This window comes from Asterias amurensis, chromosome 22 (assembly GCF_032118995.1).
Source record: "Asterias amurensis chromosome 22, ASM3211899v1".
Lineage (NCBI taxonomy): Eukaryota > Metazoa > Echinodermata > Asteroidea > Forcipulatida > Asteriidae > Asterias > Asterias amurensis.
Genome location: NC_092669.1, coordinates 12,798,217 through 12,822,829, shown reverse-complemented (window position 1 = coordinate 12,822,829; position 24,613 = coordinate 12,798,217). Strand labels below are relative to the sequence as shown.

Below are 24,613 nucleotides of genomic sequence, written 5' to 3'. Positions count from 1 at the left end.
TACACGCTCGAGGCTGTGTGATGTGATGGAATAGAGAAGTGATAATTGTATGGATTTGGCACATTACTGTGAATGTTGCTAAAGATTTATTCATATCCTTTGTAATTCACTAATGTTGAAATGTGATGGGGCAGTTCTTCTCTCTTGTATGTCCATGTTCGGAGGTTTGTGGATTGTGCTGGGCTTCAGGCCTGATACTTCACAAAGGCAACGAAGGTGATTGCCTTGGTGCCCTCTAGCTGGTCATTGCCTTGGTGCCCTTGGAATGCTTCAGTAAAAACTTTCAATTTCCTCATAGAGTGCCCTTTACCAAAGAGAAATGCCTTGGTGCCCTTGCCATTTCAAAAATGTTCGGGGGTTTGTGGATTGCATTGTGCCGGGCTTCAGGCCCGATACTTCACAAAGACAACGAAGGCGATTGCCTTGGTGCCCTCTAGCTGGTCATTGCCTTGGTGCCCTTGGAATGCTTCAGTAAAAACTTTCAATTTCCTCATAGAGTGCCCTTTACCAAAGAGAAATGCCTTGGTGCCCTTGCCATTTCAAAAATGTTCGGGGGTTTGTGGATTGCATTGTGCCGGGCTTCAGGCCCGATACTTCACAAAGACAACGAAGGCGATTGCCTTGGTGCCCTCTAGCTGGTCATTGCCTTGGTGCCCTTGGAATGCTTCAGTAAAAACTTTCAATTTCCTCATAGAGTGCCCCTTACTAAAGAGAAAATGCCTTGGTGCCCTTGCCATTTCAAAAATGAAGCTTATCGGGCTGGGTTTTTTAAAACTGAAACTATGTAGACTATAGCAGGTTACTTATAGGAACACGTTGCCTTGGATCGGTCGAGTTGGTCTTTGAAAAGCGTTTGTAACCGTTTGTTATAAAATGCATTATTATGATTAGAAAGATATTTTAAAAGTAGAATATAGTGATCCACACAAGTATCACTCGAAATTGTGTGGTTTTCCTTTTACCTCGTCGACTAGCACAGTCGGCCATTTATGGGAGTCAAATTTTTGACTCCCATAAATGGCCGACCGTGTTAGTTCGCAAAGTGAAAGGAAAACCACGCAATTTCGAGGCAAATGTGTGTGGATCATTGTATTCTACTTTTAAAATATCTTTCTAATCATAATATGCATTTTATAACAAACGGTTTCAAACGCTTTTCGAAGACAAACTCGACTGATCCAAGGCAACATGTTCCTTTAATGAGGCCGCTAAAAAACGTACAATGGGAACAGCTCCGAACTGTAAACCTACATGTAGCGCAACTTGGCTCTAAATTTGAGCAAACGTTACGGAATATAAGTCCAGTTGGGAACGCACGATAGATTTACACCAAAGCCAGTCATTGTACCTTTCTGCATGGCAGGGAAGAACAAAAAAAACAATGGGACCATGGCTTTACGACTTAACATTTTATTAGAATTGAAAATCACCAACAACTTCTCCCTTTAAAACTTTTGACTTTGTATTTTTAGTTTTATCATTCATACTATGGTAGGAGCAGATGAAATGTCAAGAAGGCTACCCTAACTCCACACATGCTTTTTATTAAACGCAAAAAAAGATAAAAAACAAAAGACTGCTTGAAGACCTTTGGGCTAGTGTCAACTTGCTTTCCGGACATTACCCCTCCCAGGGAACATTTATATACCTTGAGTTCTTCGCCAAAATCAACCCTCTTTCTTCACCCCGTTGTCCCTGAAGAATACACCTTGTTGCCCCCCTCATGAGTGTAATCTTCAACTCTTATCAGACATGTCAATCCTCTCAGAATGCGCTCTCCTTATATCCGGCTCTGCTGTTGTGCCTTTGTCTTAAAGGCACTGGATACTTTTGGTAATGACTCAAAATAATTGTTAGCATAAAAACTGCCGGGGACACAGCCCTCGCAGTTGCTGCTCCGCGCTTGTGGAACGCGCTACCAACAAGTCTGAGAGAAGCTGCGTCGTTTGGCTGTGTTTAAATGACTCCTCAAGACACTTTTGTTCCCAGAACCATCCTAATTTGCTCCTCTTTTTTGTTTATCTTTTGGCTTATCGTTGGTCCTTTTTTGTTTTGCTTCTGTTCATGTGTTGCCCTTCCTTTGTTAGGCGCTCTGATCTTTGTATAGCGCCTTATAATAGCTTAGTATTATTATTATTTTTATTATTATACATAACATACTTGGTAATGAGCAATGGAGAGCTGTTGATAGTATGAAACATTGTCAGAAACGCCTCTGAAGTAGAGGTTTTGAGACAGAAGTAATTTCTCACTGAAATATTTGAATTCAATTCGAGACTTCAGCTGAGGTCTCGAATTCAAGGCGTCTGAAAGAACACAACTTGTGCATTATTCTCTTGCAACTTCGATGACCAGTTGAGTCAAAATTTTTACAGGTTTGTTATTTTATGCATATGTTTAGATACACCAAGTGAGAAGACTGGTCTTTGACAATTACCAATAGTGTCCAGTGCCTTTAAAGGAACATTACAGAATTTGCTTTTGCTAACAAAACATATTATGTAATCCACAATATATACCAACTGACAAACCTGTAGAAGTCTAAGATCGATCGGTCATCTGGATCACAAGAAAATAGTGAAAAACTGATTACAAATTTTGGATGACATCAATTAAAAAAATAGTAAAACGCTCACTGAGTGATAAACTCCAAATTGGAAATTAGTGATCTTTATTTCTCATAAAATATGACATTTCAGACAGAAATATTTCAAGGGATGTTGTCTACTATCATTGATCATTAGACCGTGTAAGTTTTGATGTAAATCTGTGATCTTAGAAGAGTCTTTTCTTTAGTAGGATTTGAAACTTTGCATGGTGGCAATATTATATTGAAAGGTTTGCGGTTACACCATGTAATGACTGTCTCTAAATGAGTTGCGGTGGTTCTGAAAAGAACCGTTTGTTTCAACTCATTGTTTCAATCAGTATACTCTGATCGTCTTCTGGAGAATTTTTGTCTTACCAATTCTGTAATGTTCCTTTAAGATTCCATTACCCCGTTTGGCAAGCAAGGCTCCCTCGTCCCCTCAGTACCCCATGACTTGAAGCTGGTGCAAACTTCCGAGCCAGGCTTGGAGAGATAATTAGCTGGGACCATGGGTACTACCGAATGAAGCCTTATCTTAATTGGTACTATCCCCCCCATATTTCCTGGGCTACTGTGTAAGCCGTGGCGCAACTATAACTGTCAAGACGGTTGGTGCAAGTAAAAGACGCAGCCTTGCGCTTTTTCTAAAGCTCAGCCAACAAGTTTAGAGTGAGTTGTACAAGTTTGTTAAATAATCTACTTTAACAAAGGGCTAAGATTTGAGTTTTGAAGAGTTAGTTGATGGGTTGCTCGTCCTAACTTAGGATGAGTCTTAAGTTTTGTATAACTCCTAAAGAGTCCTAGGACTAGTCCTTAGTTAGGACTGTCTTTTTGAAATCAACCCCTGTGCACATAAAGGACGCAGCATTGCGCTTTTTGATAACTCAGCAGATCTGATACTTCATGGAGGCAACGAAGGCGATTGCCTCCATGCCCCCTGGTCGTTGCCTTGGTGCCCTTGAAATGCTCCAGTAGAAACTGATACTTCATGGAGGCAATGAAGGCGATTGCCTCCATGCCCCCTGGTCATTGCCTTGGTGCCCTTGAAATGCTCCAGTAGAAACTGATACTTCATAGAGGCAACGGAAACAGTTGCCTCCATGCCCCCTGGTCATTGCCTTGGTGGCCTTAAAATGCTCAGTAGAAATTAACAATGTCCTTATACGGTGCCCTTCGCCAAGGAGAAAATGCCTTGTTGCCCAGGTTGCCCTATCAAAAATGAAGCATATAGGCTGAAGGAGTGACCTGTTTATAACAATAAATTCTTTTTACAAAGTGCTAATAAAAAGGAGCCATAGCTTTAATATCTTTTTTTTGTTATGACAACACTGAAGCCATAAACACCAGACTTTCCTTTTAAGTTTCAAGAAACCCACAAAGAAAAAAAAGGGAAAGGTAGCTTCAAGTGACAAAATAAATTCACTCTGAGAATTGTGTGATTTACCAATAGCTTCCCTTCTACGCTCTGACCTTCGCTGCGCAAATTTTTCCAGATGGCTCTTAATTTGTCGGAGTAAGAAAGTGCCAGTCTTGGATGTCAACCCATCTTAAATTTGATGTTTCCATGTTCGTGTTGGAATGATTCGGGGCTATAAATAAACCGGAGTGGATCAGTACGGGGGCAACGTTGGCGACAAGAAGGTGTCTGGGAGACCGTGACCCCCTAATTAATGGTAGACCTAGAATGTCATTGATTCGGCAGAGCTCCGAGGGATTATGATGTAATTGACCTGAAGTGAGAAGGTTACTTTTTTAAAATAATTGTTCACAAAATTATTGTTGTCTTTTGTGACCATGGTAACCATGCATAATTAAGAGGTAAATTACCATGCTTAAAAGACTCCAATGTGTTGATAGGATTGTCGTATTATTTTTATTGGTTTATTACAAATATTTAGCGCACTAGGCAGCCACTGCCAGAAAATCTGGGGTGGTCGCCTTCTCTTAATGATAAGTCTACTGTTTTTTTTTATGGGTATTACACAACACACAGGACCATTGGTTTTCTGTCCCATCCGAAGGATCGAAGTAACAATGGTTTTGAAATTGCTTACATTGTAGCTTAAGGACACAAGTGTCATGACCGGGACTTGACCGCTCAGCCACAACAGGCAAAGGGGCTAACAAGTTGAGGATAGGCTGGGCAAAGAGGGAGGGGAAGGGGGGTATGCTCCTTGTAAATTAGCCAAAAATCTCATCCCCTTTATTACAATAAATACATTTGGGTTGAGATAAGGCAAATTTACTAGAGCGGAACTCAAAACTACCACTACCAGATTATTGGCTGGCACTTTACCAACTGAGATGTCTAGCCCTTTGCTGACAGTCTCGCTATTTAGTCTGTATCTTTGTTCGGGAGTGCCAGTCAGAAGCCAACAAGATGTAAGTTCTGAAATTTAGATAGCTGGAGTTTTATTTCTTCCACCTCTGAACTTATTATCTTTTCCTCATCCTTTGTTCGCCAACCCCCATAAAAATAGCCCTAGATCTACCAACATGAAATTGGTACGACATGAGACTGCACCTCAACAGGCCAATAAAGATTTTTTTCAGAGAGCAAGTTTTGTCAGGCCTGATACGTAGGCAACGAATGCGATTGCCTCTATGCTCCTGGGCCCAATTTTATAGAGCTGCTGAGCACAAAAATTTGCTTAGCATGAAATTTCTTCCTTGATAAAAACAGGCCTACCAACCAAATTTCTATTTGTTGCATATTGCTTGTTCTGGTATTCAGCTGTTGTTTGCTTATCCTGAAAATCACGTGGAAATTTGGTTGGTAATCCTGTTTTATCAAGGAAGAAATTCCGTGCTTAGCAGCTCTATGAAATTGGGCCCTGGTCACTGCCTTGGTGCCCTTGAAATGCTCCAGTAGAAATAAGTGTGTCCTTTATACCATGGTGCCCTTGCCCTTTTAAAAACCAAGCATTCAGGCCTAATTTGTCTTTTTGGAATTTGAAGATTTCTTTTTTAGTCAAAGCTGTACGATTAGATCTTAAGGGCATCTGTTGCCCTGGTCTTGGCCTTGGTGCCCCTTCAGAAGTTTCTTTTATGGAAATGGCATCACTTCTCTAAGAAATTCCAGGTCTGACAGTATTTCTTTTATATCGGGGACTGAGAAACATTTTTGGACAACAAAAAAGGTAGCAAACCTCAACTGGGTTCCATTTTTTCTTAAGCTTTTAATGAAATTATACATTTTTTTCCTAATAGATTCTTTTCTTCTTGAATGAGACCATTGGATGTAAAATTCCTCTGAAAGTCGATAATATAAAAGCCTCAAGAACTATTTAAACCTAAGATGAAAAGCTCAACTTGAATATTTTATCGGACGGAGATATTTATGAAAATATCTGAAATGTACAGAGCTGTTTGCCCTTTGGAGTCGAGCCTGTTGTTGGTTCCAATTTCGCCATAAGCGATGGCATCTTTCTCAAGAAACAAAAATCAATTTTTTCCCCTTAAGGTCCGGCGGGCACGTTAGGTCTCGGACCCTGTTGTCATTCCGATTGTCAAAGATCATGTAGATGGTGTTGTGATTAATATATATTTACGTGTAGTTGGGTTCAGAGAGGGCAAAGACCTTACACTTTTTAACCCAATGTCGTGAACTTTATGTAACTAGTGTCAATTTTTTTTTAAATTCACCCTACTCATAAGCAGGCCTCAAAATAAGAAAAGATACCTTTAGAAAAGATACGTACGTTATACAAATTTATATTTTCCTCACAGGAGTACCCCATGCCAGAGGAAAATTGCTATGAGAGCGAATTTCAGGGCCTGAATTTGACAGTAAGCAAATTTGAACCCAGCTTAAGTATTTTTCATAGACTTGCAAGGGATTGCTTGGCAAATTTGTACCCAATTTAAAGGGAAGGTACACGTGTGGTAGTTGTCGAATACCAGTCTTCTCACTTGGTGTATCCCAACATAAGCATAAAATAACAAGCCTGTGAAAATTTGAGCTAAATTGGACATCGAAGTTGCGGGAAATTGATGAGAGAAAAAACACCCTGGTTGGACGAATTTGTGTGCTTTCAGATAGGAATAAAAGACTTCTGGCTAGAAGTCTTTTATTATTTTGTTGAGAAATTACCTCTTTCTCAAAATCTATGCTACATGTACTTCAGAGGGAGCCGTTTCTCACAATGTTTTATACTATCAACAGCTCTCCAATGCTTGTTACCAAGTCAGTTTTTAAGTTAATATTTGTTTTGAGTAATTACCAAACATGTACCTTCCCTTTAAGCATATTTCATAGATTAATAGCTAGAGATTTGGTAAGTGCTAAGCAAATTTTTACCCAACTTAAAGGCGTATTTCACAGATTTATAAAGCAAGGATTTGCTTAAGTGCTTGTTTGTACACATCAATGAACATTCTTTGCTTTATTTTACACACCAGAAATTCAGCGTTAATTCTGTAAGCTGTAGATTACAGAAACTAAACACAGAAATCTGTAGTGAGTTGAGATGGAATACTGGCTCTGACATCTCATAAATTATTATCTTCTAATGAATTAGAAGTCTACCGATTCTGCAGAAAGTTCCCTGAAAATAATCCAATCTTTCCATGTTCTGATGAAGTATTTTGAAAATCTCCCGATCACGGAAACTTTGTCCCTGTTTTGTTGAATGCAATTATATCTTCCTGATTGCTAAACACAATCGCTCTGACTGCAAGAAGAAAACTGGCAGCTCTACAATTTAAAGACTCTGGACACTATCGGTAATTGTCAAAGACCAGTTTTCTCACTTGGTGTATCTCAACATATGCATAAAATAACAAACATGTGAAAATTTGAGCTCGATTGGTCGTCGGAGTTGTGAGATAACTATGAAAGAAAAAACAGCATTGTCACACAAACTTGTGTGCTTTCAGATGCTTGATTTCGAGACCTTAAATTCTTAACTTGAGGTCTCGAAATCAAATTCGTGGAAGATTATTTCTTTCTCAAAAACTATGTCACTTCAGAGGGAGTCGGTTCTCACAATGTTTTATACTATCAACCTCTCCCTATTACTCCTTACCAAGTAAGGTTTTATGCTGATAATTATTTTGAGTAATTACCAATAGTGTCCACTGCCTTTAAGAGAAACTTGGCATAATTTTGTATGGGTGCAGCAAAATGTAAATAGAACCAGATTACATGAAAATGATGAAGTGTGGTTGTTGATTCTAAACACTGTGACTAGCTTCACTAGAGCCTATAGCCTAAGGTTACAAACATACATTATACATTTATCTCGCATTAAAAATTTGAAGAAATGCCCGGATCCCAAACGGCCTCTGTAGATTTGGAGATTTATCCCTGCTCTTCACGAAGCGGTGACAAAACAGTCTTTGTTGATATTTTGAGGTCAATTCCATGTCCTCAAGACATTGTGGTTGGGGGGGGGTATAAGTACGTAGACTTGTCTATAAGTCCTCAAGACATTCTGGTTGAGGGGCTATTAGTAGACTTGTCTAAGTCCTCACGACATTCTGATTTTTGAGGGGGGGGGAATATTAGTCGAAGTCCTCAAGACATTGCAGTTAAGGGGCTATTATTAGTAGACTTGTCTAAGTCCTCAAGATGCTGTGGTTGAAGGGCTATTATAAACTTGGCCAAGTCCTCAAGATGATGTGGTTATAAAGGGTTAATAGTAGACTTGTCGAAGTCCCCTCTAAGTGGTTGAGGGGCTATTAGTAGACTTCTCTAAGTCCTCAAGACATTGTGGTCAAGGGGCTTATAGTAGACTTGTTTAAGTCCTCAATACCTTGTGGTTGAGAGGCTATTAGTAGACTTGTCTAAGTCCTCAAGACATTGTGGTTGAGGGGCTTTTAGTCGACTTGTCTAAGTTCTCAACATTGTGGATTATTGTTAGACTTGTTTAAGTCCTCAAGATGCTGTGGTTAAAGGACATCGGAGCACCTAGGAATTTTCTTGGGGGGGGGGGGGGTGGGGGAGATAAGAAAGTTCCCTTTAACTTGTAGACGTGGGCTCAAATTGATTCAAATTGATTGAGTCGTAGCCGCAGCTGTAACCACCAATTTGGATACAGCATCAATGTATAGTTTCATTGGTTTTAATAGTTGACAACCACCAGTTCTTTTCAGAACCAACACTACTCAAGCGAAATATTTTCACGATGTTACCACAAACCTCTCTTAGTGGTTTGAATTGGTAAACAAAACAAGATGCCTGCCTTATAAGAAAATAATCTTCAAAACTAAAACTTAAAAAACAAATTACTGACTATATTTCTAAGCATAAAAGTGCAGGGGGAAAACCAACTAGTAACTCAATAAGTCAATGTACACAATTGTCAGTTATGATTTTGTAAATTTGCTTAACATGTTTGTTGGGAAAATAATATTATGCAAGAGTACTCTTGGGGGCATATTTATACGTCTTGAGTCAGTCAGATTTAGTTCAAGGTTTTCTTATCTTCCTTAACGGACCCTTCCCCTGTCTCCGTTACCCCCTTACCCAGTCTCCTTACCCCCTTACCCGGAGACCCTCAAGGGGTTTGAGGATGTCACTCACAGAGTCAAAGAAAGTGTTCTCTGAGGAATGCTACAAATTTAACTTCTGAGTTAGTCAGTCTGTGGTTCATAATAAGGGAATCAATGTGTGGTGAAGAGGTTTTCAACTAGTGGTTTAATCCCAACGAGGCCTGGTTCTTGATAATTTTACGGGACGAAGTCGAGGTAAATTATCAAGAACCAGGCCTCTCTGCCTATGTGCAAGCGCCCAATTCCTGGACTAGCTATATGAGCGAAGAATGCCAAGCATGGAGTACGCACTCACACAAGCAAAGATTCCCTGCTTACCGTAAGCGCAGATTTTTTGCTTACGGTAAGCAGAGCCATGAAATTGGGCCCTGTATTCTCACTTGGTGTATCCCAACTTGCATAAAATCAAAGACCTGTAACAAGTTGAGCTATTTCAGCTAACTACCAAAAGTATACCCTGCCTTTAAAATATTGATCGTTCTGTGTTCTAAGATGCTAGTAAAGCTTAGACTTCAAGATCGTAAGATTTCTCATAATACGTTTTAAATTAGTGACATATAAAGAACTTTTCTTAGTAACAAGAAGAAAACAAAACCTTGTTATTGTAACATATCAGCTTGTCAAACCAACAAAAAACTTGTTTGTTAACTTTTTGTGTGAAAATAAACTCAAGAAAGGAACTGATGAAGGCACCTGTGTTTTGTCAATCGAGGATCTGTAACCATCCAAGGAATCGGACTCTAAGCTTCAACAATTATCCCTCGAGAATCCCCAGAGTATAGCGTGCAAAATTATAGTTTCCAAGGTTACAGAAAGTTCAGAGAATTGGTGTTTCCTTTTCCCCGTTCTTGGCAAGACGATATTATTTAGTTCAAGTTTACTTCCGAAGTGCGGTTCACCTTGAAATGTGGTGAAAGTTGTGTCTTTTGTTTTGAAGATAAAGTTTTGATCATTTTTGTATTCTTTAGGGAGATGATTTGTAAGTAAATATTACACATCGCCAACTTGTTAAGACCATTTTGTTCATTTAACTTACTTGGAAAATTTTGAATGAATTTTTCTTTGAAACAAAGCTCGGAATCACACCTTAGTTTACGATACTACCTGGGAAGCGGCAGCCGAGGAATCACCTTTTAAAGGGGATGCAAAATTTTATTCAAATGTTACGTAACTAGCAATAATGGAAACTTGTTATCACTTGATTTTTGGATTACGTTATGTAACGCCTTGTCTATAAAGCATGATTCAACCATCACAGATCCTCACCCAAGCTGAAAGACAAACTAACGCCCACATACAGGGCGTTGATGAAGCTGAACTTGGCCATGTTCCATCGAGCTTTAGTAAAAGCATTCAACACCCAACCTTAAGGTTTCCGCTCTCTCAGCTCATTATGTAAAACATTCAGTCTCCATTCCTTGGCGATCAAGAAACAATTATAAGCAAGTCAGTCAAACTTGACGCTGGATTTGAAACTATTTATAAAGTATGGGTTTGTATACTGCCCTCGTAGACACTTGTTTTTGATTGGCTGAACACATGTCACATGTCACACTTTATTTTGCCATACTGGGCCTAGTGTCATGAAGCTGCTTTTAAGCAGAAACCATGTTTCTGCTTAGCAGAAAACATGTTTCTGCTTAGCAGAAGTAAGCAGGATACCAGTCAGTCACAAATCGTAATGTGACATGGCACTTTAGCTGGTTATCTTATTCTGGTAAACCTAAATTTGCTGTGGGTAGCTACCTTTTGTGCGGAAGCAGGGGTGGGTTTCACAAAGAGTTAGGACTAGTCTTATCTCGAGTTAGGACCAGTTACTTGTCCTAACTTAGGACTATCCATGCAATTTGTATGTCTCCTAGGACTAGTCCTAACTCTTTGTGAAATCGACACCAGCTCTATGAAACGGTTTGTGTTTTTCATTTGCATTTTCGGTTGAACTTAGAAAAGTTGACTAGAGCAAGTTTTGAGCCAACGCCTCCAGATTAACATGCCATGTTCTACCAAATGAGCTATCTAGCCCTATGCTGACAGTCTCCATTTTTTGAGAGAATTTTGTTTTGTTAATTTCGTCTGGCAAAAATGGTGCCATGCAACTTCAAATATAGGCCGATTATAAATTCACACAAACACCTCGGATTCGAGCAGACAAAGGTCCTTTTTGCCGAACATTGTTCTCTTGGAATAATAATCTTTCTCAAGTCATGCGAATAATTGGTACACGTCCTGCAGAGCCTGGCTTTCTACGATCTTATCCATTAATTCATACAGTGGATTTGGCCGAGTAGAAATTATATTGATGAAAAGTACAATACACGTTGAACAGAGTTCGCTTTTCCTTAATTACTGCTCAGCTCACAAGCTGTGTTTACCACAAGCTACAGATTTATTCAAAATTAATAGTCAAATAAAAATTTATAATTAAAAACAGCCTGGAATACAATTTTTGACTCCCCTTGTCCAGAATCAATTTTATAGTAAGCTTTGTGCTTAATACATTTAATATGCTAAGCGTATTAAAATTAATAAAACAAAAATATTACAAACTTCAATAAAAATTTAAACCAAATTATTTCATAATTATTATTTATCATGCTGTGATTTCAGCCCGTTACAACTTTGTATCTTCCAAAATAAATGAGAAATTTCTTCACTTTGTGAAGCCAAATCCCTCAGGGAATAAATCTTTAAAAGAAATAAGATGTTTACGAGTTTTCAATTTGTTTGAGAACCTCAAAGTAGCGACAGTTTATAGAGTAAACGAGAATAAAATAAAGCTCATCGAACATCATTTTGATAAGTTCCTTGGTGTTTCTTGATCGAAGCAAAGTCCTTTGCAATTACCGCGCAGCTACACGGTACGTGTGACTGTTCTGTCACACTGATAAATTAAACTTTGCAGATTGAAGCGTTTTCTTTTTCATGTTCAATAAACAATGTTATTGTTTACTCAGTGCCGCCTGCAGTGCGTACTAAAAACGCAGCGTAAATTGCTCTTAATGAAACCTCTTTCATATAATTAAGTCTTACCCGCCCTCGGGCGTTTGTACTTGCGACATTTTCGTCTTGACAATGGCTAAAGAAAGCCAGTTGTAAAAAGAAAACCCACGTCTGTCACAGACCATCTCTGTCAATTCTACCCCAATTTTGTAGCTTCTACGAGAACCGCTACATTACGATCATCGTAGCGGGTCCGTGATCGAATCAACACGCTCGGCAGGTTGGATATTTTCTAACAAGATTTCTCCAAATTTGGACTAATTTGTCTGACATCTGTGATATTAAGGTGTAATTATTGGAAAACATTTGTTAGCCTGCTTGTGGTTGGTTCGGGAAGTTTTTTAGCGTCGGGGTTGATGCTCGGACTAAAAGTACAGTTATGTGCGTACGAGTCCACTGTGCATTAAAAACACTCTCGCATAGAAACATAAACCAGAGACACGTAGAAAGGCCTATAAGGGGCAGGTTGGCAATTTGGACATTAAAGTGGGATTTACCGACTTTATGATGGGGTTGGAGAGGGTGTACAGGGAATAGAGGTAAGGGCCTGATACAATTGCCTCCATGCCCCTTGGTCATTGCCTTCGTGCCCTTTAAATGCTCCAGTAGAAATGTACCGACTTTATGATAGGGGTTTGGGAAGGATTAGGGAAAAGAGGTAGAGGGAAGGGTAGGGGGCTTATTCTTCATTGGGGCAATGAAAGTGATTGCCTTCTTGCCCCCGGTCATTGCCTTGGTGCCCTTGAAATGTACAATTCAGTACAATCAGTAGAAATGTACAATTTCCTCGTAAGCTGCCCTTTACCAAGGAGAAAATGCCTTGGTGCCCTTACCGTTTCAAAGACGAAGTTTACAGGCCTGGGTGGTTTCCTTTTTAATGACTCTGGAACTTTCAAGAATTTGAGAATATTATTACTAATTTAATTAAATTATGCCCGTCAGAAGCCATTTAACCTGTATAGGCCATATCTAGCCAGGGATCACCTGTAAAATTCAGAAGTTACGTTAAATTCCTGCCTCCCATTTTCAATAAACGCATCACACAAACTTCATGTACTGTCAAAATTAATTTTTTTATGGGGAAAGTATGTTTTTCAGAGATTCTGGTACTATTCATATATCAGGGGGCTTATTTAATTTGCGGCAATTAAAATAAGCAAGTGATTTGTTGGGTTTTTGAATGTTGTTTCCTGAACTGATAGAAAGTCAGATACGGAGGTTCGTCTCTGGGGAACTGGTACCCGGTGTCAACATTTGAATCATACAAACAAGATAATTAGCAAACTGTTTTACCAACCAAAATGACCTACACCCCAGCAAACTCTAAAACTATGTTCTACAAATCAGTGAGCTTTTAGACACTTCTGGAGTGACGGGAATGCTTTTTAAAATGGGGGAGTAAAATCTCATGGTTAAGACATTCATGAAAAACAAAATGATGGATTAATTTGTGGAGATTAAAGAAGGAAGGTTAGTTGGCAAATTTAAAGGTTCGCTGCTCTGACACATCCGAAAATGTTGTCCAAGTTTCTTTTCTCGTTCAGGGGTGATTGTTTGTGGGGGGGGGGGGTCTCAATATTGTGCGAGTCAAGTTGCTCATCCTATTACAGAAAAGAAAACGAAGACGACAATCTTGAAACTAAAGAAGAACAGTTTAGTTTGCAAGTTTTAAGGTTCGCTGCCCTGACATGTCTGAAAATGTTGTCCAAGTTTTCAAGTTTCTTTTCTCATTCATGTGTTAGTGTTTGTGGGGGGGGGGGTGAATTCTCAAGAATGTGCTAGTCAAATTGCTCTTTGTGTCTGCCTAACAGAAAAGAAAACGAAGACAACAATCTTAACACTAAAGAAGAAAGTTTAGTTGACAAGTTTTTAAGGTTCGCTTCTCTGACACGTCTGAGAATATTGTCCAAGTTTGTTTTCTTGTCCATGTGGGAGCGTTTTTGGGGGGGGGGTTGAGTCAAATTGCTTATTGTGTCTGCCCAACAGAAAAGAAAACGAAGACAAAAATCTTGAAACCAATGAAGAGGAAATCCAATCACAGTAAGTTCCTTCCTGTGACGTAGGTGGGTTTTTGAGCACCTATGAGTGATCACAATGCCCCCACACAGCGTCTTTTGTTAAAGCGTAGAATAGCCCGCGACTCTCTTTTCATATTCTAAACCTTCGTTCCATCTGCTTGGGTATTGTTCGACAAGCCTCGTAGATTCATTCAAGCAAGTGTGTCCTGTATGCCTGGCCAATTGTGGACGTATTCTACCCCTAGATCAAAGCAAATTAGCCATGGGTACTATTATCTGATTGCATTCAATAGAATGCGTAGCTTTGAGATTTCTCTCTCTCTTGAGATTTTTTTCTTCGTCGTCGTACTGTCGTCTTTCCTCCTGCGTTTCTTTTGTGGTCATTCGTTCATTGTTAGATTTCACCTGGCGCTTTTGAACTTTAATGCCTCCTGGTTTGAACTTGCACGTTTTTTTTCTTCATCTTCTGCTGGCGTACTCTGACAATCTTAAATCCTGCTTTGTTGCTTTTGAAATCAATGACATTTCATCTGAAAAGAGTGGTTTCTTTTCTTGCAAACTGCAGGATAAATTTGTGGATTGGTTTTTGAGTATTTTAACAACAGGATGAGAAATTTAAAATGATGAAATGACAAGCTGTCTAAAATAATCTTTTCTGGTTGTCGTTGAAAGTGTCTGGCTTTAGGTGAACTCTTTTGATGACCTAGTTGTGACATCAGATAATTTTCTTCGGAGGGCAAGTTGTTAATTTCTCACTTAGGAAACTGACCAGGGTTTAAAGCTGCTGTCAAAAGTGATGTGATTATTTGAACCACAGAGAAAAACAAAAACATCGTCTGGCAAGGAAGTTTGAGTAAAACTTTGATTGATCATTGTTCAAGAAATTTAAATCAACAATTTGAGAGATATTTGTAGTTCTGGAGTTTCATCTTTGAGAAACTGACCGAGATGAGCTGCTGTCAGAATTGTTTTGAAGAATGATAATATTTGAACCACATAGAAAAACCTATCCCCTGACAAATAATATATTTAAAACATTTTGTTTAATTTGTTTGTTATTTATATTGTATTATTTCATGGCCTTAAGGGAAAATGATGAATTAAATTCTGAATGGCATACTAGCTGATGTTGTAGAAGGTCTAAATTTCATTTAAAGGAACACGTTGCCTTGGATCGGACGAGTTGGTCTATAAAAAGCGTTTGAAACCGTTTGTTATGAAATGTATATGGTTAGAAAGATGTTTTAAAAGTAGAATATAATGATCCACACAAGTATCTCTCAAAATTGCACGGTTTTCTTTTTACGTCGCGAACTATCACGGTCGGCCATTTATGGGGGTCAAAATTTTGACTCCCATAAATGGCCGACCGTGTTATTGGACGAGGTAAAAAGAAAACCACGCAATTTCGAGGCATATTTGTGTAGATCATTGTATTCTACTTTTACATCATCTTTCTAACCATATGCATTTTATAATAAACGGTCACAAAACGCTTTTCAAAGACCAACTCGACCGATCCAAGGCAACGTGTTCCTTTAATTTTTCATTTTTTGTTGGTCACAATTCCTGTGCTAAAGCCCATGCCATATATAACCATGTGATTTGTATCAGCAATACAAATTAAACTATCAACACACTATAAATAGATTTTAAAATAGAACAAAAATGAAACAAATTGTAGAAGTATAACAATGTATACAATATGGCCACAATTCAAAAATATTGTGTAAGATATCAATTAAAGTGATACTGTATGTACCTAGTATTAATTAAAGTGCATTGCCCAACTTCATAAAGCTGATAAGTAGAAAACACTGCCTTGCAAATTTCTATGCTAAGCAAAAAATGATTTGGTTTTGTTTACCAAGGAGAAAATACCTAGAAGTGCCCTTTGAAAAAAATACCGGAGCATACTGGCCTGGGCCCAATTTCTTAGAGCTGCTAAGCAAAACAAATTGCTTAGCATGAAATTGTTGCCTCGATAAAAACAGGATTACCAACCAAATTTCCACGAGATTTTCATGATAAGCAAACAACTGAATACCAGTAACAAGCAACTTGCAACAAATGGAAATTCGTGTGGGTAATCCTTTTTTTATCCAGTAAGAAATTTCATGCTAAGCAGATTTTTGTGCTTAGCAGCTCTGTGAAATTAGGCCCTGCGTGTACACTGACATATGAATGTACAATGTACTTTTTGTCAGAAGTCAATATGTAAATGCACATGTGTTAATTGAATACTAAATACACCCAATGTTGAACCAGTAATGGACTAATTTGTGTGTATAAAGAGTTTGACTTGCGGTTGCTAAGTGAAATTAGAGAAGTTGATTTTCCCCCGATATTGCAGTGCAGACCTCCGGGCAACCATGGACAATTTATGCAAATGAGTTTTGAAATTTTATTATAAGACTTGGTTTGGAATGGTTTGGGCAGATGTTGGGTTAGTATGACGGTTTAGTAAAGAGGTAGGGGTAGGATGTACATTGCTTTGTCACCATATTTTCAAAATTTGTATTAATTTGAAACTGTGTATGGGAAACTAAGAAAGACTAGTGTGCGATGACGAAAACCTGATGCAAAAACATGCTGCATAACAAATCCTGATGTTTAACCCCTAAAACAAACAAACAAACAAACAAACAAACAAACAAACAAACAAACAAACAAACAAACAAACAAACATTCATTTTATATGAAGGTTGCAGTTTTTGGTTGTTATTGTTGTTGTTGTTGTTTTTGTTGTTTTGTTTTTGTAGTTGTTTTGTTTTAGATTTGAAAGGGCAAGGGCACCAAGGCATTTTCTCCTTGGTAAATGGCATCCGATGAGGAAATTGCCCAAAAACATTTTCAACTTTATAAATAATTTATAAATATTTTGTTTGTATAGGGTTATACCATCATACCTTGACAACTACAAGAACATCTTGAGGAGATATGAACCTGCAAGCTCTCGGTACTTCTTAAGGCTGCATTCGGAGCAAGAGTCTTCCAAGACCCAAGGTAAGATTTCTTTTTAAAAAGTACGGTCATTGTTTGTTTTTTTGTCAAGGTTTTGCTGATTTTTTGAGCATTCCAAGTTTAAATGTTCAGTATTATTATTAAATATTAAGTCACAGGAGTGTTGGTTCGAATCCCGGTCGTGACACATGTTTGTGTCCTTGAGCAAGAAACTTGACTATAAGTGCTTAGTCTTCAGCCAGGGGTATAAATGGGTACCTGCCAGGATAGATGTTGATATTTTTCCTGACTTTGAGGCTAGTTTGTTTACAGTTCATTCCAAGTTGTTTATCAATAAATAATTACCATTTCTCAACAAAGCCTGTCTTTAAACGGACCCCCAAGCACAAACAGACGGTCCTAGTGAGACTTTGGCACCCAACCAAGTCCCTCCCAACGCCAGACACAATAACAAGAATTGTTTCCCTGTGTACACAAATCAAGTACCCAGATCTACATGATTTGGGTCACCCAATCTGAACCCTAGTTCATGACAATGGCCCAAATATGAAAATCTACCCCCCCCCCCCACCACCACCAACACCAATATTGTGTACACTGAAAAGGTAAACAACAAAATACACGATGCTTATCGGATATCCGGATGTTTAGGTCGGTGCGGAATTTTGAACTGTGTGGACATAGTATAACAATACTGATAACAGTACAGTATTTCACATCAAGATATTATATTATAGTGATATTGTTAACGTACATGTAGTCAGGAGAGATACAATTACAATTTAATAGATAGAAATTTGCATCAGGGGATAAAGAATATTAATTGTGGTTTTTAACCTTACCGATGTGTGTTAGCACTGTATACTCGGTACTTTCCTGAGCTTTGTGAAGAAATCTCAGGCATACTCGGGTGGGATTCGAACCCACGACCCTTGCAATTCTAGAGCAGTGTCTTACCAATTAGACCATTGAGATTGCCTAGAAGCTAGAGGCAGTTCGAACAACGAGTTTCTTTTAGCTCTCCATTTTCTACTGACAAAAATAAAAAATTCTACCTTTAAAGTGCTCTTTTTACATAAAAGGCAGGGTATGCTTTTGGTAATAGTTGAGGACCTTCATATCCCTAGTTGGTGTATCCCTACATAATGTTTAAAATAAGACCATTATGGCTGAATTGGTCATTGAAGTTTCAAGAAAATAATCAAACAAAACACACCCTAACTGTGTTTTCAAATACCTGATTTATGCTTTTAAAATGCTTTAATATAGCTGTATTGGTACGTGGAGTACAATTCTACAATGTTAACGAATTGTGTTTGTTGAAAACTAGGACTGAAATGAATCATGTTCTATAATAATAAACAACCTAACATATTTGATACAGTAGATCAAATGAACTTTTGTCCATGTTAACAAACCTTTTGTTTTCCCTTTTCTATAATTATTATTTTTTGTGCGCTTCCCTTGCTCTATCTGTTAGGAAAAAAACCTAACTTTATATGATCAAACGAACTATTGTCCACGTTGAAGTATGTATTTATAGACAGTTGCTTGCTGCTGATAATAATGAAATTTCCCATATTGAGGTGTGTCACGATTTTCCTCGTGTTCAGTCGTTGAACAAAAGCCTCCATCAAGCCCTTATCACGCAGTCCGTTGTTGTCGCGTATTGTCACACGGCGCGGAAGTGTCATCACAAAGTTAATGTGTAACCCACCTTTTCAACTGCTGGGCAAACACGACGACGGACGGTATTGTTCTCTGCAGCAGATTGTTCACACAAAATACACGTGCTGGTTTGTCGGACGTTGAATCGAAATATTCTATGTTCGTCATTGGTTTTTCTCTTCTTATTCAACACTGTGAGAAGGGAGATGTGTTAATTTATTTTTGGCCAGAGCGCCCATCAAACGATTTTTGGTTCTGTTGGTTTTTTATTAAACTCATTAATAAAAATTGGATAGGCCTTATGGTTTCAATTTTGTGAAACCTTTTTAAATAACAGATGCTTAAATTGTTTCATTCATTCAGAATGATAATAAGCTCGTTTGATTGTGATTAGTTGTGAAGTAATAAAACTACTTTTTTCCTTTCTGCAATGACAATAGATGATAATAATATTTAAAAAAGCGCATTTTGCAAAAGTTCCAAAGCGATGTACAAGATTATCAACAAATAAATGAAACTCAGAGTTTCCTTTCATTTACTTTCTTAGATGAAATATGAATCAAGTAAATGATTTTATAAAAAAGAAAAATAAAAGTCATAAATAGAGAAAAAAAATCTAAATAGTTTCAACCAACTTACAATTGTAAAATTTCAAGGGTAAAAACATTGATTTTCCTTTTGCCAAAAGTTGTCTATTGATATTGCTATCAGATTTATACATTATTCATCTTCCAAAAGAAAACAAAATCACAGAAATTGTGTTTTACAGCCAAATTATGAATTTTTTTATATTCAATTTTGAAGGTTAAAACAACAGTGTTAAAACAAAGATGTGTATTAGATATCCAGAATACACAACAACTAAAACAAACTCTTCCGTACCTTTTTGGCACCGCTTCATAAATCAGCATTTCATTGACGTTGTTTGAGAAAAAAAAAGTCATCGTTTTATTTTGACCCAGGAAATTTGTAATCAAGTTAAATGACTAATAGTAGTAGCGAGTATACATAGACACTAGAAGGTGTCAGCTTCACTAAAGTGCTGTTCACACAACAGCAATTTACCTGGGATTTTGCTGTATTTGACAGTGCCTTGGTGCCCTTGAAATTTCGTACAATTTCCTCATAGGGGTGTCCTTAAAGGCAGTTGACACTATTGGTAGTTACTCAAAATAATTATTAGCATAAAACCTTACTTGGTGACGAGTAATGGGGAGAGGTTGATGGTATAAAACATTTTGAGAAACGGCTCCCTCTGAAGTGCAATAGTTTTTCGAGAAAGAAGTAAGTTTCCACGAATTTGATTTCGAGACCTCAGATTTAGAATTTGAGGTCCCGAAATCAAGCATCTGAAAGCACCAACTTCGTGTGACAAGGGTGTTTTTTTCTTTCATTATTATCTCACAAGTTTGATGACCGATTGAGCTCACATTTTCACAGGTTTGTTATTTTATGCATATTATGTTGGGATACATCAAGTTTGAGGACTGGTCTTTGTCAATTACCAATAGTGTCCACTGCCTTTAACCAAGGAGAAAATGCCCTGGTGTCCTTTCAAAGATGAAGCCTTGTGTAGACTTTGAGTCTGATAGATGTTTTTTTTTTAATCTAAAAAGAATTACAAGATAAAATTTGTCTTGGTGTTTGTTAAAATAAAAACAGTTATCATAGTGAGGCTTGAAGGTTGAAATAGTCAAGTTCGGTTGGTAGGAATAGAAACATCATTCATTATTGCCATTGTGTATAGGGAACAAGACAAGTGACAACACCCGACGATAGTTGAATACATTATTCTAAAACTGATTGCAATTTGAAGTGCTAAATTCCATCACACAATCCAGGATCAACAGTGAATAATTTCAGCATATTGTTTAACAGTCAGAAGAAAAAAATTCCCACAATAAAAAGTAAAAGGTAATCAGGTTTTTTTTCTTCATCTTTTTATTTGTCGGCCTGGCCATTCCATTACAATATTCATTCAAGAAGAAAAGACTCTCTCGGAATCCGGGGCTCCCCTGTTCTTTTTTAATACCTTTCTCGGCTGCTTTTGTCGCCCGACTTGCTGTTCACGCTTCGCCGGCGTTCTTTCATAATGCCGCTGCTGCTACACCGGTGTTCCCGCTGCGCTTCACCGGATTATCGTCTTCTTGCGATGATGCTGCAACTCGCTGACGCGTTTGCTATTTGTCTTTACTCTTCGTCGTCGTTCGTCGTCCACCCCCCCCCCCCCCCTGCTCTCAACCTCTTCACGGTGCGCGGCCGTCGGCAGCCAGGCATTGTTTCAGCTGTAAATGCAAATTAAGGGTACCGAGGAAGAAAGCGCCGGTGCCCTGTCAAGACATGTGACTAATGAAGCACAGCACCTTAATGCAGTGACATGCATGTAATGACTAGGTTTGTGTGTTCTCGTTCGGAGGGGAATGGGGAAAGATAGAACGGTGCCGCTCTACTTGAGTCCTAAGGCGTTTACATTTCTCTTTTTGCTGTTTAGATTTGCAATGAATGTCATTATTTAAAATGAGAGAATTTTGAGGTAATTTTACCCTGGAGGTGCGTTATGAGAATACTATAATGGGTTAATTGATTTGTTTTTCTTCTTTTCTAGTGGGGAAATATGACATTTCTTATAATATGTTTTGACAAAATAGGTTAATGATGTTTGAATTTATACCTGTCATCACTTGTCGGGTATTTTTGTTGGGAGAGCAGAATCTTTAAAATTTGTATTCAAATATATATTTTTTTAATCCACTACCGGTCAGAATTTGCTAAAGTGCTCAAACCTTTAAAAGAAAAGTGCTTTCAAATTAAAACGATACCATTTTTTCTATCATTTTTCTACCATGTAAGTTGTTTGTAAATCTCTGTGAATATGAATATTTCTATTATATAACACAAGTAATGTAATTTGTGTCAACCATTTTTCTAATAAACCATTACTTTGTCAAAATAATAACAAACAGAAGATTTTCTAAAATGCCTTTACTGGAGGATACAAAGCACTGGTAAACGGAAAAGAAAAGAAAAACAGAGAGGGGGGGGGGGGGCAGAAAAGAGAAACACAGATTATAGATGGAAGTTAATTTCTTAATTACAAAGACACTAATGAACAAGGAATTAACCGTACTCTCTTGCTTACAAATCACAAATATTCTAAATTAGGTTTTGAATCCAGGCTTGTTGGTGAACCCTTGTAAAGTACATGCTCAGTCATCTGAAACAAACTCCCTGGGTTTTAACAGAAAAAGGTGCGGTGCGCACATTAGCTGAGCACATTGTTTGAAGTAGCATGCTTCGTATTTAAGTCAGCCGCGGTATTAAGCCTTAAAAATTCCGAGTGTTTCTTTTGATGAAAATGGAGTAACGTTGGATGTTTGCTCTTCCTGAAAAAACGGACAAAATAGCTAAGCAGTTTTAATCCATCCGGAGTGAGTGTAAATCCTGACAGAGCTAGAATTTGGGGAAAATATCCTCAAGATCGTACGACTTGTAACGCGGAATCTTTACTGGACGGGGATTTGATTGACAAGACCAGGTGCCAATTTCATAGAGTTGCTAAGCACGGAAATTTGCTTAGCACTAAATTTCTTCCTTGAAAAAAACAGGTCTACCAACCAAATTTCCATTTCTTGCATTCTATCGCTTTTTACTGGTGTTCAGCTATTGTTTGCTTATCCTGAAAATCACGTGGAAATTTGATTGGTAATCCTGTCTTTATCAAGGCAACAATTTCATGCTAAGCAAATTTGTGTGCTTACCAGCTCTATGAAATTGGGCCCAGCTATCATGCCCTACCTACATCTAGCCGTATAGTCACAAATTTGGACAGGGCCTTTAGCCACCCCAAATAAATTGACTTTGACTAAGGATGCAAAGACAATGTTGTAAGAGTACATCTGTTCAGCAATCACAGACGGTAGGGCTTTGAACTTGGGAGAAAAACTCACAAGATCGCAGGATTTATTGTTACTCAGAATCTTTACTGGACCGGGATTATAGCATATTGCGATGGCAAATCAAAGGTTTCTTTAGAGATTTTCATAAAAACTCAAATGATTAAAAATTGAACAAGTTCTAATAATAGTGGATGAAATAGTAAGATTAAAGTCAAATGTTTTCAAAATTTCAAAGTTTTAATCTGATATCTTATTACATAAACAAATCTTGTGCCAGCTTCAGTATATTTGAGTTATATTTGCAACCCAAAATGTTGGATATTGTTTAAAAGCTCACTTTATGCTGAATTCAGAAATGCTGGTCCCTATTTAAAAAAAAAATGTGCATTGTCAAAAATATTTGCATTTTTAAGAATTTATGTTTTACATTTCAAAACTTTCATTTTCGAGTGGTCTGTGTTACCTCCCTAAGTGTTTGAAACCATTTGAAAACCCTTATCCTTCTGAAGTAAAAACCACTCCAATCTTTAATGGATAAGTCGTCGATGAACGATCATTAAACCAAGAGACCACTCAAACTGGCCATTTTTCCCACTAAACATCCTCACATCCCAAACCCTGACGATATTATTCGTAACTTCCTACGAGCTTGTTAGAAAGCATTTCCAAATAGCCATTTCCCCAAGTAGCTAGTAAAGTCTTTCAAAACCCAAACAATAGCGTTCTATTACTAGCGTACTTGCGTCACTCCATCGGTCCGTTATCATTGTCCGCTATTTTATCCCCCAGGCTAATTTGCATAACAACCATCGGTCGCTAGCTCTATATAACAATAAACCTTATGTTACCACGGCGACATTTTTCACCGATCCTTGGAGGGGGTGTGTATTATTAGAAAAATCTTTTCAGGAGAGAGATTTGGAAGTAATTGCATTTTTCGTCCCCCTGTAATTTTTTATTTTCAGGTGTCGAGAGTCTGTATGTTTTAAATAGACGTGTTAGAGGAGCCTAAGCAACATAATTATTGCCAATTAATATGTCAATAGTTATGTTAGAGTCTGCAATCGCTAAACACCCTGCACGGGGATTAAATTCTTAATCTTTAACTAGACAAATAAAATAAGCGCCATTACAACTTTTAAAAACATCAAATGAACAGTTTCTCTCAAAGAGGGTTGAGTTGTTTAAGGAATGCTTAAAAAGCAGTGGACACTTCTCTCAAAATAATTGTTAGCAAAAAAACTTACTTGGTAATGAGCAGTGGGGAGATGTTGCTTTGCTTGTTGAAAACATTTCAAGAAATAGCTCCCTCTGAAGGAATGTAGTTTTTGAGAAAGAAGCAAATTCTCACTAAAATATTTTTTGAGACCTCAGCTGAGGTCTTGAATTCAAGCATCTGAAAGCACAGAACTTGTGCAACAATGGTGTTTTTCTTACCTTTTATTCTCTCGCAACTTCGACGACCAATGCTGAGTTCAAGTTTTCACAGGTTTGGTATTTTATGCATGTTGAGATACAGCAAGTGAGAAGACTGGTCTTTGACAATTACCAATAGTGTCCAGTGCCTTTAATGCTATAACCATAATTGCTTCTCATCACCCGGGAGTAAATGGGTACCTGTGAAGGTAGAGATTGTTGATGTGAATAATAAGTGCCCATTTGGTTACCGGTGCTGCATGTTTCTAAGGAGTTGAGATTATTTCAGGAATTCTTAAAGGGTCTGGGTACTTTTTGTAAGACACAAAACACAATGTCCATAGATTTACATTAAACTTACATCTGTTTTATTTTGTTATATTAAGACAACCCAACATTCTGTTTAAACTAATTATGGCATAATTCCCGAACAATAATGCAGCTCTTTATCGTATTCTAGCAGAAAAAAACAACAAATAATAAAAATCACATTAAATTATGGCTAAGAACTTTTCAGAAATTCCTATATCCGTAGATTTACTTGCCGGCTGATGATCCATTTCCTC

The 24,613-nt window shown here is 37.8% G+C and overlaps 1 protein-coding gene across 1 annotated transcript in view; it reads left to right on the top strand.

The window, feature by feature from the left end:
- LOC139953619 (transcription factor SOX-5-like) overlaps nucleotides 1-24,613 on the top strand; it is an 83,842-nt gene that overhangs the window by 4,076 nt on the left and 55,153 nt on the right. The window contains exon 2 of the mRNA XM_071953098.1: nucleotides 16,997-17,109. The gene's annotated coding sequence lies outside the window, so the exon portion shown is untranslated. The remainder of the gene's footprint in view (nucleotides 1-16,996; nucleotides 17,110-24,613) is intronic.